This window comes from Trichosurus vulpecula, chromosome 3 (genome assembly GCF_011100635.1).
Source record: "Trichosurus vulpecula isolate mTriVul1 chromosome 3, mTriVul1.pri, whole genome shotgun sequence".
Taxonomy (NCBI): Eukaryota; Metazoa; Chordata; class Mammalia; order Diprotodontia; family Phalangeridae; genus Trichosurus; species Trichosurus vulpecula.
In genome coordinates, this window is record NC_050575.1 from 238,088,227 (window position 1) to 238,110,213 (window position 21,987).

Sequence of the window (21,987 nt, forward strand, 5' to 3'; positions counted from 1 at the left end):
AGAACTAGAACTCCAAAAGAAAAAACAGCAAAAAGTCCCACTTTGCTTGCTGTTACAATGACCTCGAAGATTTATTGAAGCTCCAGGTCCTATGATTATATTTTAGAGGAGAATCACTTTTATGCATTGGTTGGATCAAATAAATGATGAAGTCTTTTCCAAAATTATAATTCTACCAATCTATGACTCTTGGGGATGAGCTTCTTGCCTGTACAGCCTGGAAAGCCAAACTTCACTTAGGAATTTGCCTTGGTATAACACATATACACTATTGATTTGCCTCTATAAATATATCTATTTCTATATGTAGCTAACAAACTACAAAAGCAGTACACTACTTATAATATTTACAGCAGAGAACACAACAGATGTCTTGATCATCCAGTCAGCTTACTAACATTCTCTACCACTGAATAACCTAATCTCCTGGCTCAGACTCTCAGGGGGCCTCTTTCACTCTCGAGAGCAATTCTCCATGGAGATTCCTTTGTCTCTTGGTCTCAGTCATAGCTCCTTTCCCAGGAATTTCTCTGTTTTATTATGCTTTTAATTAACTGTATCAAAAAATAGCCTACTGAATACTAAACTATACTGTTTTGGGTCATTCCAAATTATTTTATGATTTTGTTTAATTCGGTTCAACAAACATTTATTCAGTATCTTGTCTACTATGTACTAAAGAACTGTGCCACACTCTGGAGATACAAACACAACAGTTCCTCCCCTCAAAGAGCTTACATTCTATTTGGAAAAGAGACTAACAACTGGGGGGATTAAGGAAGGCCTCATGTTATAGATGGTAACTGAGCTAAGCCTCAAAAGTAGGCAGGGATTCCAAGAGTATGACATGGACAGAACCAGTGACAATGAGTAGAAGTTGCAAAAAGTTGGATTTAGACTTACTCTAAGGAATGATTTCTTAATAATAAGGGCTAGCCAAAAGCAAAATGCACTGAGTTCTCATTCATTAGGAGTTGTTAATTAAAGATTGAATTATTATTTGTTAGTTATGCATGATATTTTAAAAAAATCAACTTTGGTTAAAAATAAGCATTTCACAAGTAAAAGATGGTATTTAGGCAGCAGTTTGTCAGGAAAAAAAGATGTGGGACAGGGAGTATGTACTGTGTAGTAACTTTTTGTGTGTAATTTCAGAATGTTTTCTAGAACATTATATCCATTCATAGATCCACCAATAGTGCATCAATGCACCTGCTTTCCTATAGCCTTTCTAATGTTTATCATTTTCCATTTTTTTGTCATTATACCTCTACTAGGCCTATGTCCAAAATAGAGAAAGTGAAAAGATCTTTTAAGTACAAAAACAACTCTTTTCCAAAAAACTGGAAACCAAGAGGATTCTAGCAATTGAGGTATGGCTGAGTTGTGGCATATGTGTGTGACAAAGAAGTATCATGCTAGAAGAAATAAGGAAAGAGATTACTTCATAATTCAAACTATAACACCAATATTATAAAAATGAATAATTAAAGGACTTTTACAAATTGATGAAGAATAAAATGAACAGTTCCAGGAGAACAATTTATATAATGACAAAAATATTATAAAAATAAAAAAAATCTGTAAGAATTATGATTAATTCTTGAATTATGATCATGAATGACCATTCATGATTCCAAAGAACCTATGAGGAAACATGCTATCCATGACAAAGGTGGATTTAGATGGTGTAATGAGACATAAATATTTTGTGTATTGCCTCTGGGAGAATTTGTTTTCCTTAACTACATATATTTGTTACAACAAATTGTTTTTTGTAATTTCTTTTTTTACTGGGGGAGACCGACAATAGATTTTTGTTCATTTAAAAAAAAAGAAGGCATTACTTCAGAAGGGAGACATTGCATACATTTCCATATGAGATCACTGTATTTTACTTAGCTGTTTTACTTTGTTATGAGACCTCTGACAAAGTGGGCTTAATCTGCAAATATATATAAAATGTAAAAACAAAACACATCAAAAAAAACCTGAAAGTAACAAAAAATAAGAATTATAGTTGACTTCAAACTAGTATAAGTCCAGATTGTGAAATGGGAGCCAAAAACACTAATGTGACATTGGGCTTCACAAAGAACTAGAGGTTTCAGGAAGAGGAAGGAGCTTGTTGTCATGTGGTTTCAGTCTTGTCCAATTCTTTGTGAACTCATCTGGAGTTTTCTTGGCAAAGATACTGGAGTGATTTGCCATTTCCTTCTCTGGCTCATTTTACAGATGATGGAATTGAGGAAAAGACAGTTCAGTGACTCAAGGTCACACAGCTAGGAAGTAACAGAGGCTGGATTTGAATTTAAGTTTTTCAGACTCCAGACCCAGTGGTCTATCCACTGAGGCACCTAGCTGCCTCGAGAAGGATCTACTCCGTTGTACTTTAGGTATGTCAGGCTACATGTTCAGTATTATGTTGTTCTGAGCACTGCAATTTAGGCAAGATGCTAAGTTGGAGACTGTCCAGAGGAGGGCAACCAGGATGGGGAAAGTCCATGCCCAATGAGGATTTTTTTGAAGGAACTGAAAAACTCATGTGGAACATAATAGGTATCTTCAAGTAGTTGAAGAATTGTCTTGTAGAAGAGAGATTAGACTCATTCTGTGTCATCTTGGATGCAGAATTAGGAACGGTGGGAGGAAGTTAAAAAGACAGGCTTCATTTAGGCTTCATGTTGGCCAAGCTTCTTTCTAATTAGATATATCTAAAAGTGGAATGGAATTCTACTTCGATCCATAGATAGTGGGTTCTTTATCACTGGAAGTCTTTGAGCAAAGTCTGGATGACAACTTGCCAGTGGTGGTTATTGTGATTCTTTATTAATAGTGTGGTAATGGAGAACATTTTTGGAGTATGGGATTGAGTTCTTTTGCAATTCTGAAAAATGTGGTGATTCTGGCTCCATGAGTGACCATGGCCAGGAAATCCATCACCTGATGGCAAATTTTCTAATAATGAGCCTTTCCACACTTGGTTAAACATCCTCAGAAGTCAGGTAGCATATCACCAAAACTATACTCAAAACAATTAAACTTTAAAAAAGACCTGGCCAGATCCTGGTTTCCATTGCCATCAGCTTCATAATTTAAGGTCACCTCTATGCCATAATGAGCCTTTAAAGTAAGACTTTGCTAGGATGAAAATTAGGTGTTTTGTTATTGGAAACACTCATCAGCATTGCCATTGATCCTCCTGTCACTAATTTGATCCCTTAAATACTTCCCTAGACTATGGTGATCAAACTCCAAAGTTCTACTACCTTGTTCTCAGTGACTCATAGTGAACATTTGCTTTGATGTGAACTCTTTAGTACTTGAACTGGAGTTAGGATGACCTGAATTCAAATGTTGTCTCAGAGAGTTACAACAGCTGTGTGACTCTGAGTACTTTAACTTGTATCTGCCTCGGTTTCCTCATATATAAAAGTGAGGATAATAATAGCAGCTCTCTCCCAGGGTTGCTATGGGCATAAAATGAGATGCTATTTGTACCGTTCTTCACAAACCTTCAAGGCCTAGTTGAATATTAGGGAGATGATTGATGATGATGATGATGATAATTATGATTATACTTCATTCAGCTCACCTCTACTTATGCTCCTTTTCCTGCCCTTCCCTTCCACTGTGTTTTATATTTAAGTCTCCCCCTTCTCCATGATTTCTTGATCTTTCCATCTTCTACCCACAGAACCTTGACATTCAGTAAATGACACTTCATTCTTGGACCTGTACCCCAGTGCTTATTAATCCTTTCCTGAAGCCTGCAAACATTATGAACCAAGAAAAGAACTTGATATACTTTTCCTCTAATACTAATTCCATTCCCTCTCTCTTCTGCCATTACTCAGCATCCTTTCTCCCTTTGGAAGTGAATCTATCCATTGCTCCAGCTCCTTGGTATGGTTAATTACTGCCCCCCAGGCCACTCTCCCTCCTTTCTTAATGAATTCATTACCTAGATCACAGTCTTCCCCTCCACCTAAACCTTTACCCTTATACCTAGAAATTAAATATTTGCATCAATGTCTCTCATACACCCTGTCTTCAAAGTTCATCAGCCTCTTCAATGCCCATGATCTTCATTTCCATTGTAACTCGGCTTTCCTGATCTTAGACCTTACCAGAACATAGAATTGTTCATCTTCCATGATAATTGAAAGCTGCAGATTGTCTTTGATCACAGTTTCCTAGTCTTCCTTTAATCTCTCAATCTTACTTGTATTTAATGTTATTTGTCATCAGCATGACTTTCATTCCTCAGTCTCTCCTTATTCTCCAAGTCCATCATGCCTACACTGCTATGACCTCATTTTCCTTGACTCCCAATTTTAGTCATGGAGTTAGCCAGTTAAACGGTTTCATCTATATTCTATCCTTCACTTTTGACCCCCTCACCAACTTGTCCTTAAGTCAATCATGTCTACGGTGGGTCATTGCCATCTTCTACCTCTTCTGCTTCTACTCTCAGTCTGAACACTTCTGGATAAAGTCATACAGCAGGGATCCACTGCTAATTCTTCTAATGATAAGTGGTCCCTCATTGCTACAAAGTAATTCTTTTCTTTTTCCTTGATTGATTCTTTATCATACTCCTTTAAGTGGTTGTTTCATACATTCTCTCCTTTCTGTAAGCCATATTTCCAACTCTGCTTCTAATCTTTTGTCTTTCAGTAGTCCAGGTAGGAGTTAATGGGGTCATGAATTATGAGGATAACCATACAAATAGAGAAAGGGGAACAAATGAAAGAGATATTATGGATATTGGATCAATTAATGCCCTTGATGGGAATGTATGGGCATTCTTATAGCTTCTGGGAGCTTTTTCCTTTAATTATTCTTGCTTCTTTGTTACTCATTTTCTCTCTTTTCCTCTTCCGGTCTATTAGCTTATTCCCCATGGGCTACAAACATGTTTTTCATTCCCCCATTTTAAAAACAAATAAAAATCCCATTCATTTCATACTACCATTTCTATCTCTTTTTCTATTTCATTGCCAAATTCCTAGCAAAAGTAGGTTATACTCTCTTCATATACTTCTTCACCACTTATTCACTCCCCTTTAACCCTTTGCAGTATGGCTTCCAACTCCACCACTCTACTGATGCTTCTCTCTTAAGGGTTGCCAATGCTCTCTTAACTGTTAAATTCAATGGGATTTTTAGCAGTTCTGATCTGTTATGACCACTACAGGTTTTGACATATTTGATGACTATTTTCCTCCTTAGTAGTTACTAAACTTGTATTTTTGTAGAATGCTATAGATGTAATTTCCTGAGATTTTGGCAAACTATTTGATAAAGTATCTCATGCTTTTATTGATTAAAAGTGGAGAGATGTGGATAGAAGATGTTACAGTTAGATGGATTTGGAACTGTTTAAATTACTGAGCTCAAAGGGAAATCATTAATGGTAATGTGCCAATTTAGAAAGGCATCTGTGAAAGCATAACCCAGGAGTCTTTGTTTGGGCCTGTACTGTCTGCCATTTTTCTTAGTCATTTGGATAAAGGTATAGATAACATCTTTATCAAATCTACAAATTATACAAAAGCATGAGGGATAGCTAACCCCTCACATAGCAGTTAGGATGCCAAAAGATCTCAACAAAACAGAAAATTGGGCTGAATGTAATATAATGTAAATTACTAGGAATACATGCAAAGTTTTATCTTTGGTTTAAGAAATTGATTTTAGAAGTACAAGATATCTGAAAAACATCTGGAGATTTCAGTGTACTTCTAGCATGAGTAAAGAGTGTGGTGATATCCATAAGAGCTAATGTCATCTTGGACTTTAAGAGAGACATCGCTTCCAAGACTAAGTTCAGCTGTACTCTGTACTGGTCAGAACATACCTGGACTATTGTGTTCAGTTCTGAGCACCACATATTAGAAAGGACATTGACAAGAGATGAGTATTGAGAGGAAGCCAACAAGAATAGTGAAGACCATTGAGTCCATTCCATATGAATGTTTATTGAAGGAACTGGGAATGTTTAGCAGAGAGAAGAGAAGACTTGGGGAGGGTACTCTGTGTGTGTGGGGAGGGGGAGATTGATTTTCAAGTATTTGAAAAGCTATCTTGTGGAAGAGGGATTTGGTTTGTTCTATTTGGCCTCAGAAGACACAACTAGGAGCAATGGGTAGAGGTGCCAAAAAGTAAATTTAAACTTGCCATTGTGAGAAATGACCTTTTCTGGCAATTGTAGCCATCCAAAAGTGGATGCTCTGCCTTCTGATGTATCGTCATTGTTTTCTTCTTATTGCTGGATGACCACTTGTCAGGTACGTTTTTAGTAGAGATTATTGAATGTTTTTTCCATTGCCTTTTCCATTTGGTGTTTTCTATTTAACAAATTTTAAAAAAAGTAAAGTGATACATACGTACACACATACACCAAAGAATACATTCAAAGGCATCATCCAGAGAGCTTTCTGAGTGAGAGCATACCCTCATATATATATATATATATATATATATATATATATATATATATATATATATATATATATATATATATATTTTGCTTTAGGGCAAAGACTACAGTAAGTTCTAATGTGTAATTGTTGTGATTATATAATAACTGAATGAAGTATTGCTCCAGTTTACACTTTCTTTGATGTGATTAAGAATACGATAAAGACCTCTTTCTCTTTTAGTTAACTCTTACTAAACTTTGATCACTGAAAATATGGAGCTTCCATATGCATTTTGGTAAAAAGACATGTGGTTATTAAAAACATTCATTATTCCTTCTTTGAAAAGTATTTTTAGTTTAGGACCCTTAAATAAGTTTGCATCAAGTAACATTTTTAGAGATAACTATTTTTTTTGTCTTTAGTCTTGTGTGATATGTAGGCAGTATATATAAAGTTCCAGATGGACACTTAATGATCATGAAATTATTTTAATTGGTATAATGAAGAATTGAGCTTTGTTCCTATATTCAGGAGATGTTATTTTTTTTTCATGGGTTTAGGTATCAGGTAAAAATAGGGGCTATTAAATGTATCCTGGAAATCCTGGTCATGAAAGAAGATTGTGTTTTGAATTATCAGGAGAATCATCAATTTGGGAGTATCAAGTAACATATCCACTGAGTTTCTCCTGCAGCATAATGAAGCTGTTTATATGGCTTCCTATGGAAAATGTCAGTTAGTAAGGCAATTATGTGGACCCCTATGAAAACTGAAGAGGAAACACAGACTTTAAGTAGGCAAAGATTGGCAGAATCATTTGGATCTATTTTTTTTTAAACTGGACTCTTTTTTTCTGCTTCTATTTGTAGCTATCATTCTTTTTCATTAAAATAACACATATAGAAAAATGTAGAGGATTTTGTATACCTTCTTCAGATCATCTTTACTTCCTAAAGTGTTTCTAATGTTAAAAATAGATGGCACAACAGCTGAAACTTCTCAATTTCCACTTGCTACTATCATTTTTAGAACTTGAAAGAATCTTTTCTTTTTAACTTAAATTTAAATTTTTAATTTGTTTCAGCAAAAGGGGAAATTAATATAAACATGTTGAGTATACTGAATGCCTTGAAGCTTTTAGACAAATACTCAATTGTGCTCTTGTGATTTTGCCATAGGGATATGGAATCCACACTAAATTATTTTCCATTTTCAGATCTCTCCGACTTAACTCTATAACAATGAAATGTTTATTACAAATGACTTTAAATATATGTTGTATTTGCTTTTGTGCTCCACTATCACTGCTCCACATTGCTATAAATTGCTACTCTTGCCTTCTTTGTAATTGTTATAACTATTTAATTGTTGATGTTTTGATTAAAACATTTATTTTATCCAATAAAACTCAGTTACTAATTTCCATAATATATAGCCTCTACATTACTCCTATAATATTCTCTAAATATGAAGGATGTTGGAGGTTAAAGTGCTAGTATTAATCGTACTATAGAGGTGCTTTTTATAAAATGTTTCATTCACCTGAATCAACTAATTATACCCCAGATTTTCTCATCGAAGTCCATTTTTTCCCACCTCCTCACATTTTATTTCTACAGGCTCTTCAAAAAGAAAGTCAAGAGTAAATGAAAATTGTGACTGTCTTCTACAAAATCAAAATTTCCCATGTTGAATACTTTAGTTTCTCATAATTTTGGTTTGTCAGAGAGATAAATTAACCGGTCCAAATTGTTTGACTCTAAAAGCCACCATGTTTATGTGGTTTGTAAGTATACTACCTTCTTCTCTGGGCACTATTCTTATGTCACAGAGATGGTGGCAGTTCAGAACAACACTCAATGACAGGAATCTCATTTATAGCCACTAACCATCAAAATGTAAGATGATCAGGCCACTTTTCTGTTGCCCACAGCTAGACAAAGAATAACAGACCCTTACTTCATAGTCATTATTCTCTTGGGAAGACAAAGACAGAATATGCTTTTCTTTTGTATTGAATGGGTGGACATATATAATATATGCACATACATACACAGTATTGAATGGGTGGACCCATGTGGATATATACACATACATACACAGACACATACACACACCAGGTTAGTTGGATAGTAGATCACAGACATTGAATATTAGGAAGTTCCAGGTTTGACATGGTCACATTCAAGCATCCTGGCTGTGAAATCACAGAGTTCCCAAGTAGTATCCTTTCTTTTTTTATAGTAGTATTCTTTCTTAGCCAATGTGCCAGATATGAGTCAGGACTCATTGAGATCTCAACAAAATCAAATTTTGGGCTGAATCAAAGAGGTTAAAATTCAAAGAGACAAATGTAAAGTCACATGCTTGAGTTGAAATAATCAACTTCCTAGGTTTAAGATTGGGAAGAGTTACAAAATTTTGACAATAGTCAGTGTTGGAGGGGTTCTAGTGTTTTCTAGGCTGTTCCATGTGTTACAGTTGGATCCAGAGATTAGGATTATGTGGTAGGCATAGCATTCACCAAGGACACAGAGGGCTCTTTGCTTCTTGTCAGACTTCTATAGCACAATACTTGAGAGTGCTCCTCTGTGGCCAGCCTTTATGCGTTTTGTTGACTCAAGGACACCACTGTTAAGTATCAAGAAGTTAACCTGAATTGGTGACCAGGTTAGGTCAAGTTCCAACTCCCTGATATGACTTTCACAACTTTTGTTCCTATAAGCATTTGTCTGAAACTGTTTCTCTCCCCATGGAGATAACAACATTTACATATGCAAAATGCCACACTGGTATCTGGAAAGAGCCAATTCTCTTCAAAACTGGGAAATAGAGGAGTTTACAGTCAGTCTTCCAATTGTATATCTTTTCATCCCTTGGTAGCACCCCTTCTTTCTCTTCAGGTACACAATAACCTCTTGACCTCACTCTAAACTTATTCTCAGTAAAGGATCTGAGACTTATTCATACAGTACTAGAAAAATAATGCCTGATAACAGACTAGTCCCCTCTTCCAAGGAAATTTTTATTTTCACAGGAATCAGAGATTTAAGATAAAAGCTGAACTATTTACCATCTAGATGGTGTGGTCATCCATTCTTCTGAATATAAATAAGACTGGCTCTACCTTTGCCCCTTCCATTTTTTAAAACTCATCTTTCCTTTACATAGTCCAAGGTATTTGTTTAGGGATACATCTGGCATGTAGACCAGTTTAGAGAGTCACCATGGTATAATGGGAGAAACATTGGTTCTGGAGATAGAATAGGGGACATGTGTTCACATCCTCACTCTCAGGGTTAGCAGTAGCCAAGTCTTTGAATAATTTACTCAGCTTCCCTGAGCCTTACTTTCCCCACCTCTAAAAGGGGGTAGTAATACTAGTGTTGCCTCCTTCATACAGCTATTTTGAGGGCAGAACTTGGTAAGTCTTAAAGCATTTTAGATATAAAACCTATAATTATTTTTATTACTTAGTTGTTACAACATGGCTTTATAATATATACATACATATATACACATATACATACATATACACATATACACACATATACACACATACACACATACACACACACACACATATAATATATATATATATATATATATATATATATACATATACATACATACATATATATGGGATCCTTCATGGCCTGTGAACTCACATTTAAACATAGTAACAAATTAAAAACATAAAACACATTATTAAAAGAGTGTACTTAAAAAGTTATTTCATTGGTAGTCAGTAATCCAAACTAAGTTTCTAAACTGAGTTTTGATCATAAAATAGAGATGGTCTTTGCTGGGTCAGGAAGATGGATGAATTTCTAAGAAACTCTATTGTTTTAAATTTCTATGTCTTTTGCATGGCCTTTTGGCTAATTGCAGAGGTCAGGTAGAGAGGAAAAGAGACACTTTCTGGGTTAACAAAGATTCAAAATGTTAAAACTTTTTAAAAAAATGGGAGTTGGCATTATCATCAGTAAAATTTTTGTTCAATATTTGTTCATTCACAAATCAAACATTTAAGTGAGGCATTGGGAGTTTGGGAGCAGTTTACTGAGATACTACAATATTTGGTCTTTACACTCAAAGCATTTAAAGTCTTCTTTAATTTATACTTATATGTATATATGTATAGATTAACAATAATATATAAAGCAATGTACAATATATACAATAAACATCATTTAAATTCTTCAAACCCATCTCCTGTTTGTCCCGGTTTCATCCTTATTCCCAGATTTTTAAGATATTCCTAGGTGTGTACCTGAAATGAGATATTTTACTATCCACCAAAATTGAGGTACAAACATTTGGAAGATTCTTCCAAGCTGCTCTAGTCACTGACACATGCCTCTATTCTTGTGAGATAGTGGGAGTCCATTTTCATAGGTCCATCAGATTCTTCAGAATTTTACTGCCAAATGGCCGTCATCCCTTCCCACTATTTCAACACTGACACATTTGTAGCCTGCCTTTTATCCTTGAAAGAAATTCAGCATTTTGTGTTGAAATAAAACTTTATTTCCCATGGCATGATGAAAATTTCTCCCTGTGGGTGAAGAAATGAGTTTGGTTTTTAGGAAATTATCAAAGAACTTGGAAGAATCTTCTGCTTTTCTACAGATTGCAGTTTATTTATGCTATTGCATGAAAAACTTGAAAATGTCACTGTTCTGTCTGTTTTAATTATATCCTAATTATATTGTGGAATAGAAACAATATGAAAATACATTGTTCAGTTTTGGGTGTTACAGTTTAGGAAAGAGATTACCAGAATGGTAAAAGGTCTTGAGATTATGACATATAGGGATCATTTGTAAGAATTGGGGTTTAGCCGCCAAAGCAAAAAATATGGAGGATAGTATAGTTATCTTTATGAATTTAAATGTCTATCCCATGGGAGAAGGATTAGAATTGTTCTGTTTTGGCTAGAAGAGCAGAATTCTGAAGTAGCAAAGAGGGCAATTTAGGCTTGCCACAATGAAAACTTACATAGTCACAGTATCTCAGATATTCTGAATATTCTCTTCAGTGCCTAACCAGTCCAATTTATGAATTAAAAAGAACAGCAGATACATCAAGTGATCAGAAAATCTTTGTTAAAAGTCAGGGAGAACCTGCTCCCTCTCAAGAAAAGCCCATTTTTCTTTAGGAAGGGTTTTTGTTTTTCTTTTTTACTTTAAGTCTATATTACCTTCTTTGAAACTTCTACCTGCTGCTTCTATTTGTGTGCTTTGAGGTCAAAAAGAACAAATTTATCCTTTTCCCACATGACAGCCTTCCTGTTTTCCCTGAGTCTTATCTTCTCCAGTATTAACATCCCAGCTCCCTTCAGTAGATGCTCATATAGCATAGATTTGATGCACTTCCCCAACCCAATTGCTCATTTCTGGAGACTTTGTAGCCTATCAATGTCCCAGCAGATTTCATTGCCCAGAACTGAACCACATGCTTCCCCTGAATTAGATCTGTCCAAGCAGTGTAATGAGCTACCTTGAGAGACAGTAGGTTTTCTCTCAATAGAGGTCTTCAAGCAAAGGTCAATGGCCACTTTTCAGGAATGATGTAGAGGGAATTCTTGTTTAGATAGAGATCATACTATATGGCCTTCGAAGTCCCTTGAAACACTGATATTCTTGGATTCTTAGTAACAAAATTCTTCTGTTCTTATAGGTTTCCTCTACCGCCATGTTTTCTATAATTATCCTCAGCCTTTTCTTCAAATAATATAGTTTATTACAAACACCAGTCACTGTCCTTAGCAACTTCAAAGAAGATGATGAAAGTCTCTGAATTTAGATACTTCTGAAGAGCTAAATTTTAACAGTTAAGTTGCTGCATGCTGTCTAACATATAAATAGAGAGTGTTTTGTGACTAAAGGTCTTTTAATCTTGATCGAGCTTTATTTAGGTAAAAAGAAGTATCTTGAAATATGGAAGAATGTTTTTAATCTATGCTTTGTAAAAGTTTCCCATTTGACTTTATCTTAGCTTCATCAGGAACAGTGTTCTCACAAATCTCCATGTTTATACAGCATTTAACACTTTGGGTTGTGGCCTTAATAACCTCTGTCTAAATCTGAGACCATGTTGGAGCACAATGCATGACAAAAGGTATACATTTTAAGTAGGAATGGTGTAGTGTAAAGAGTCCTATCCTGGGAATCAGAGAGTATAAGATTCCACTTCCAGCCTTAGCAGTAGCTGTTTGCATGATGTTAAGCGAGTAAGCCTTAACATCTTTGGATTATTATTTTTTAATTTATTTTTTCATCTTTGATCTAAAATATTCAGTTATATTAATCAATGGCATAGTAGAACGAGCAGTTGGTTGAATTCTAGTTTTTCTTCTTACTTAACTCCATGTGTACCCTTGGAAAAGTCATTTAATTTCTCTCAGACTGTTTCTTTTCACTGCTTCCCCACTGTCACGCTATAGAGTCTCAAAACAGTCAACATTACATCATGTTATGCAATACTGCATGTACTGATGAAAATCATGATTATGTCTAGATAACAACTTTTATAGATTCACAGAACAAGGAACATGGGAACATTTGACAAAGTTCCCCTAATAAGCCAACAAACTAAAAAGCATTTTACAAAGTATATGGACATCCCAACTAGCCTTTAATACCTTTCCCAATCCATAAGGAAAAAAAAAGAAAAGAAAAAAAGAGCAAAAATAAAGAAAACTAGCTTCCATCTCCTATAGAAACCTGGTGCACACCAAGCTTTCCCAGCAATGAGAGATCTGATTGTAGGGATTTGGGACCTAGGATCAACTTTTTTCTCAAATGAGAAAACTGTCCAGGTTAGAAATTCTTCCAAGGTCCTACATGAAACACAAACTACCCTGATCCCCACTGCCTGAAATCTGAGTAGGTTACATTTCAGCTCTTCTCTCCAGGGTTCTTTGATATTCTTATGAAGACTGAATAGGGATTATCTAGGTTATCTGTCATTGGTTCTAGCCCTTACCCATAGTGTTCTCTCAACTACAGTGCATTGGTCTCCTGTACCCCAGTTCCATGAGCCACTAATAGTCAGATTAACTTTTACATCTCACTATTTACTTTAAAAGGTATAATTGGACATATACAAACTTACTCCCCCAAAACAAAGGTATTAAGTTCACAGCTTATCTCATTTCCCATAGAACACAGTTCTAGTTCCATGTCCACAAGCCTCTCAGGTACCTGGCTTCTCAAGGCTTCTACGCTGGGCCAGCTGCACCACACTATCTGGAATCCTGGCACTAAAGTCACTATGGCTCTAACTCCTGGTCCCGTGAGGATAATGGCAGAACAGAAATAAAACCCCTAATACCCATTTCTCAGAGCCAGTATAAAAGAGAGGGGGCAGGGGAAAGGAAATTATTCCCTTATCTCTGCTTTAGTTCATGGCCTCCATGTTGTGGGTGACAGAGACAGAGAGATAGAATCAGTGGGTGAACAGGGATCTTCACCCTCTGCATACAGTAGAAAAGAATTGCCAAAAAACAAAACAAAACAAAAAACCCAACAACTACCACCCCCACCCCAAATAACAACAACCAGATGAGTCTTGCCAGTTTAAGAGGTAGGCAGCCAATCAAAGGAAGCTACCCCAATTCACATAAGTGAGAGATGAAGAGGCTTCCATTTAGGCAATCTAGCTATGCTCCAAAGGTCCCTCAGTGGTACCTCTTTTTTTAGAACTTGACATGTCTGGACTAGCCCAGGGTACACAATTATATATTAAGCACTTAATATGTGCCAGGCACCATATTGGTCATTAGAAATACAAAGAAAAAATGACATCTATCCTGCCCTAAAGGAGCTTACATTCTATTGAAGGAAACCACATATTTCTCTGTCTCTTTTTCTCTGTTTTAGTCTCTGTCTGTCTCTCACCCTGGCCATCTGGAGGAAGTAGCGGCAGTGTAGTAAAAGTAAGATGTTGAGCAGATAAATGAGTCATTCATTATAGGTGTTGTTAACCATTGTTGAAAATTGAACAATCACCTCCTTCCTGAAAGAGTTTAGAGAATTACAGAATCATAGAAACCCAGAGCCAGAAGAAGGGTCAAATGTCATTTAGTTCAACTCTTACCATTCTCGTGAATTTCTAGCCCCAGTTCAAATACTAGTGTTACTTATGATCTATGTGACCCTGAGCACAAGTCGCTTCCTCTCTCTGTAACTCAGATTCCGCATCTCTGAAATGTGAGAAGGGGTTTAAATGTCTTCTAAGGGCCCACATGACTTAAAACCTGTGATTCTTTAGTTTCTAAGTTTCTCAACTTAAAATGCTGGTCAGTCAACAGTAAGTCAGTTAACAAGCATTTCTTAAGCATTTATTGTGTGCCAAACACTGTACTAAGCTCTGAGGGTAAGAAAGGAGAAACCAGTTCCTTTTCTCAATTGACTATTGCTTGCATTATAATGAGGGATAGATGGCCAATGAGATGATGGATAACGAGGCCAATGGTGGAAATAATATTTTGACAAGGGGTAATTAGCAGTAGGACAAAAGATCAAGGAATTCAAGGGTAGAGGGTAGTATACAGTTAACCTGGATGTTAAGAAAGGGAAGACAAGAAAGTATAGACAGTATAGAGGTGATAACGTAGGAAAGAACTGAGGATTAGAAGGAATGGGGATAATAGTGAGGATGAACACCAGGATTTGAAGTCATAAGGCAGAGGGAAATATGGAATGAAAAAATATGATAAGATAAAGGAATTTCAGAGTTTGTGAATAAGGACATGGAACCCTTTTGGTGATAATGTGATCAAAGGTATCTTTGTGTAGTTAAGGTTGAGTGGAGATGTAGGAAATAAGAAGCTAGGCTATTTGAAGAACTATACACATATATATATACATACATACATATATGGATATATATATGCATATGCACATACATATGTATGTATATATATATATGTGTGTATATATATGTATGTGTGTATATACACACACACACACACACACACACACACACACATACACATTTCCCTATTGTGAGGGCAGGAGATGGAAAAAGAGAGAAAAACTGTGACCCTGGCAGTAAACTCATTGAGGAAGGAAGTAGAACATCCTTGGGTTCAGTGATTAATCTGCATTGGATGATAAATTTGGGTAGTGTGAACTATGAAGAAGGAGATGTTGCTTATTAAAAGTGGTAAAGGGAGGAGCTAGAAGTGGAATTGATGAGCTAGGAATATTCCATTTCCCCCACTACAGTTAGTGACTTGTATGAAAGGAAGTATAGTCAATATCTAAAAGGGTAGAGACAAAAAACAATGTCATTAAGGACTCATGTATCAGTGAGGTTCAAAGATCAAAGGATTGAGAAAGGAAAAAAGGTGAAAGGAAGTTTGTTCATTATGGAGTAGGCATTCCATAGTGCCTAGTACAACAGGTGGGTAATTCTGTAGTGGGATATTATAGAGGTAGGATTGAAGCTGATATTCCTAGTATTTACATCTTTCATGACCCTACTGGTCTAAATAACCATGTGATAAAATCCATTTAGGGAACTACTAATATCATTCCTTTTGGCATAGATGTTAACCATTGATAGACTGAAGCAGTTTCTCTTATAGTCTAGTCTTACAACTCTCCTGGTTACCCTGGGAGTCCCTTGGAATCTTGGACAGACTTCAAACTTTCAAGACAAAGCACCATAGAAATGTGATTTATAAGGCAGATTATTTGAGACTGTGACTGTGTACAGAGTTGCTGCATTAGCTTGTGACCAAGTCTGGTAGAGATCTTGAAATGCATAGAAGCTTAGATTATTAGAAGAAGAAGGGCTCTTAGAAGAACTAGAGTGCCAAAAAGGGAGAGTTTACCACATCCTGGATCACCCAGCCTTTTTCAGTCATGAGTGATTTGCTGGTCTTACAAGGAATCCCCCCAAATGTTTGTTGAACAGCTCTAACTATTAAAAATATTTTCCCCTTCATGTTGGGCCAAAAATATCTCCCCGTAACTTTTACCCAGTGGTCCTAATTCTATCATTTAAGGCTATGCATAATCAATGTTCCACATGGTAGCACTTTAGATCCTTGATGACAGGAATGTACATTCTCCCCTCCCCCAATTCACCAACATATCTTTTTTTTTTCTCCAAATTAAACACCCCTACTTTGTCTATTGACCTAAGTCTTTGTACTGCTTATCTCACTCTTTTAGGAAGTACGGATTGTTTTTTTGTTTTGGGCAAATCATAAGAGCCTGAAATTTAGAGCTGGAAGAGACCATAGAGTTCATGCAATCTGTCCTTTTCATTTCGCATGTGATAAAGCTCAATGTGTTGTGGTTATAATATTCTTTCTTACCATAGACCGTGGGTTGCTAACATTCATTTCTTCAGTAGTTGAGGATTTATAATTTGTTCAGTGTTGGTCCTGTTTCCACTGATGCAGGCCATAGTTCTTCTGTACCTTGGTAGATATTCTTCAAGAGTTTTAATAAGTGAAAAAACAAATTTCAATGCTCCATGATTCTTTGTTGGTGTTGTAACACAGTGGAGACCTTTGAGAGGATACTTAAAATCTTTTTCAAATGAACGATTGTGTAGTCATACTTGCTCCATTGTGTAATTGTGAAATTGATTTTTTGAGCTCAACTGAAGGACTTCAAGTTTTGTTAGACTTTTGGGCCTAGTGTACTAGTTTATTTTGATTTTTAGGATTTTTGTTCTCTCATTCAATGCATTATTCAAACTTTACAATATCCTGGTATTTTTAAATATGAAAAGTATACAAAATAATTGGTTAGATATTAATGTTAATGGGGCCAAGAACAGATTTCTGGGGCACTTCACTCTGGATACTGTCCTTTACATTGATATTGAGTCAGTCAGTACTGATCTTTTGTGCCAATAATTCAAACTAATTCTGAATTCATTGAGGCTGCACGTCTCCATGCTTTTCACAGGAATAATATGAGAGACTTTGCCAAATGCTTTGATGAAATCGAAGTAAAGAATATATATGATAGTACCTTGACCTGTCAATATAGTAATACCTATTCTGATTACTCATAAAGTCTTTCTGTGATGAGCTATCATGGTACAGGTTCTTAAAGTCCTCTGCCCTGGAACATAATATCTAGCATGCTCTACAGATTTGAAAAGCACTTAAGTGTATGTCTAGCATCAGATTAAGTCAACTATCCAAAATCAATCTTAACTAAGTACAAATATAACTAAGCACAAAGAGACTCATCATCAACAATAGGTTGGTTCACTGAGTAATAAATTTTTCAACCACAGCAAACCAGAGAACAAAGAAAAGTAACTTCATGGGGATGTTCTTTTGTACTTTCATGTTTGCTATAACTTTTCAGTAAATAGTCTTTGGCAAAAGCTCATCTATGTCAATTAGTTCATTGATGTTCAGGGCATGATAATTGGGTAAATGACATTGGGGGATCACTCTGGATGGGGATTTGTGACCGAAGTATCAGCAACCATAATACTTCTAGACCCTGAGGGGAGAAGTAGTCAGCACTCTCTGGGGACCAGCCCTACTGACAGGAGTGAGAGTTAGGGCTCGGCAATAGAGATGGAGCAGGAATACCAATAACAGCAACAGTGATAACAATAAAAGCTAGTATTTATTTAGTGCTTACTGTGTGCCAGGCACTGTGCTAAGTACTTTCAATGCTGATCTTCACAACAATCCTGCAAGATAGGTGCTATTATTATCCCAATTTTAAAGCTGACGAAACTGAGGTAAATAGAAGCTAAGTGAATTTCCCAGGGTCACACAGTTAAGAAGTGTCTGAGGCTAGATCTCAACTCAGTTCTTCCTGACTCCAAGTCTGGTGTTCCATCTACTGTGTCACTTAGCTTGGAGTCAGGAAGACCTGAGTTCAAATTCTACCTCTGATCTATACTAGCTGTGTCACTTAATTTCTCTCACCTTCAGTTTCATCATCTGTAAAATGAGGATATTAAATTCAATGGCTTCCAAGATCTGTTTCCACTCTAAATCTGTGACCCTAGATCTATGTTCCTTTGAGAGTGAGCCAAGAAGGGGGACTTCACATAAAGACCTGCATCCTGGGATTGTTTGGGCTTAATTATGTGAACTTTTGAAAGATAATTGCTTTCTTACCTTTTCCTTATTGTAGTGTTCTCATTTCAAAGATCATTCTCTCTGGCAAGAAAAGAAACAAAGAAAGTTGAGCTATTCTGCCTTCTGCTCAGAGTCCCTGGTCATCATGCCATCCATCTTGAGCAGAGTTTCTATTTTCTATCTATAGCCTCTAAAAGCTTTTTTTATTATTCTTCACATTTTCAGCCAATTTCAGTTCATTTTAAACTTTAGCATTCTTAGCGCTACTCTTAGAGTACTTTTTGAATTAATCACTAGCTATTTGCCTTTGCTTCCATCTTCTATATATGGCTTTAACAGTCTAAATTAGACAGCAAAGTGCTGGTGTTTCCATGCGTGTCTGTTTGGATGGCTCCATATTTTCTTCTTCATAAGAATAATTTCTGTTTACATCTTCCTAATTTCAATCTGGAGAATATCCCATCCCTCTTGGGCTAATTCCCTAGCATGATGTTTTGCATTTAGACTATGGGATGCCACTTATCCTTCCATGCTGCCTTTGGAATCTGCTCTCTTCAAACCTATCATGCAGTTCAGTGTATAACCTATTTTTCTCCCTTTAGTTATGAAAAATTAAAAGATTGAGTGGAAACTTCCCTTAAGACTCCAATCATTTTTGATCATGTGAAGGGTGCCACCATTTTCTCAGGTATCCAGGTTCATGTTATGTGAGAATTACATTGGACCCTTTGCACTTCCTCATCATCCCAGTTGTTGCTGCTGCTGCTGTTTGTTCTCTGTTCTCGAAGAGGATCATGACATCAGCTTGTAATCAGTTTCCAAGGGCTGTCAGTCATATTCTAAAGCGTTTCTTGTGCCTGTCCCTTTCTCTACAGTCACACTACCACCAAGTTAGTACAGTCCTCTCCTGCATTTCTTTTATTGGCTTCCTCATCTGTTTCCCCGCTTCTGCGACGACTGTAGTCAGTCTTTCACCCAGCTGATGGGATAAACTTCATAAGGAAAAAGCTTGTCCATATCACTCTCTTGCTATGAAACTTCAGTGAGTCTTTATTGAATCTAGAAAAAAATAAAAATTATTTAATCTGGAATTTAAGGTTCTTAACATTCTACTTCCAAGCTATTCAGCCTGACCTCATTATTTTCCTTCACAAACTAGACTACTTCCTGTTCCCCAACCCCAAAGTCCCATTTCCCTCCTCTGTACCTTTAGATACTGATTCCTGGAATATTTTCCCTTGTCTCTGATTGGCTTGTTCCTACCTTCCTGCAGCTATCAGTTCAAATGCTCTCTCTGCTAAGTAGCCACCTCCTCTCCCCTGAGCCACCAGCCACTGGGGCTGTATCTCTCCTTAAATATTCTTAGAACAATTTCTACTTTGCCACCATCATTTTCTGGTTCAAATTATTTATCTCTATTTATGTTCTACCTTCTTCCTCCATGCCCCCCCCCAAAAAAAAACTTTGTAATTTGCTTGATGGCAGGGACTATTTAATTTTTTTAAAAAATATCTCCTTGGTGCTTAGCACAGTGTCTTGTTCTACCATAGAAGATATTTAATAAATGTTGAATTAAATTCCACTTCATCAACCAGTTCTTCCTCCTTGATCATAATCGCCTCCTATACAAAGACTTTTATCCTAATACATTGCTGGTGCTTTCCCTCTGAGATCAAATTGCATCCAATTTGTATGTACTTAGTTAAATTTGTATGTTATAACCACGGTTACATGTACTTGTATGTATATCTTGTATATACTTAGTTATTCCATGTTTTTGTTTCACATTAGAGCAGGTGGAGTTATGGTGGATAGAACGCTGGGCTTGGAATCAAGACCACATGACTTCAAATCTCACCTCAAACACTTACTAGCTGTATGACTCCAGGTGAGTCCGTTAACCTGTTTGCTTTAGTTTCCTCAGCTGTAAAATGGGAATAATAATAGTAGCACCTACCTCCCAGGATTGTTGAGTGGATCATATGAGGTAACATTTGTCAAGTGCTTAGCACAGTGCCTTATGGGTAACAAGTGTTAGGTAAAAGTTAGCTATTTTTTATTTTGTGTTTGTGGTTCTTAAGGCAGGGATAGTTTTTTGTCCTTTGTATCACTAGTGCTTAGCACAATTCCTGGCCCATGTTTGTTGACTGACTGATAAGCATGTCCAGAAAGACAATTCCTCAAATCACATCCTTCACCTTTTGGACAAGAATAACTACAAAGTTACTATTAATACAAGCCAAGAAGATAATAGTTCCTCTACATTTGACCAAAAAGAGAGCTCCTGAAGATGTTTGAATAACATGGACCCCCCTGCCTAGTTTATCATGTCTCTGTTGTTTGTCTGCTTCTCTCCATTCTCCTCTGTTTACTGGTTGTTCAGGATGTCTGCAGTGTACTTTCATACCAGTACCATTACTGTTTCATCTTCTATTTCTCTTTACCCGAATGCTCTCCACTTGGCCTCCTCCTGCAAGTTTCTGGATGTCCTCATTTGACTACATTCCAGTCACAAGCCCCCATTCTACAGATTCTCAAGGATACATTTATTGTCATCTTCCAACTCAGTCTATGATTTTGACACAACAACAGTGAATCTGTTTGTCCCAATTGCAATTTAGACTTATAGAACTAATATTTAAAATAATTACTAAATCCTTATTTCAACTACATATCCAGATAATCACTTTCATCTTAAGGACAGAAAAAACAGAGGTACTAGAAAGTAATATTGAAGATGCATCAGAATATTAATAACTTAAGTATGTGTACTTCATGTACATGTATATATATATATGTATATATATATATATATATATGCCACTATGTAAATGCATTTGCATAGAGAGCTTAATGATTTCCAAATCTGCATATCTCTCTCTCTGTAACAATTGATACTTATAAAGACCCTTTGTAGTGCCATTTTATCTCCTCCCTCTCCTTGATCTTAGATCTTTCCCTACCCACTGATGTTCTATCTCTATTACTTGCAAAAGTACAGCTCTTCCCCATCCTTTTTTTTTCTGTTCTTCCATGTTAAGTATTTATTGATGCATCAAAGAGTGCAATTCTAATGAAAAAGTAAGGCATAATCATGGATTAAAATCGATTGCTGCATAGCCAAAGGCAGGGGAAGGTTTGAGAAGGTTCATTCATTAAGAATTTTCAATCTGGGAATTAAGCCATGAAAGTACCTCTGAACCTAAACATGTCTAGTGATTTTTCCCTTTCCAAAATTAAATTCATTATATTTTATCCCAAAACTTTCCAAACTTTCCTTTCAAGATTTCCATGTTTTCTACCTTTGCATTATGGTTCACTCCTCATTTTCCATCACCCCACAAATCCAGTCAGGTGCCAAATTTATTGTTTCTACCTTCACAACATCTCTTGTATCCAAACCCTTTTCTCCACTCATACTGGTACCACCTTAGTTTAGGCCCCCATAACGTCTTGCCTAGATTATATGGGACATTC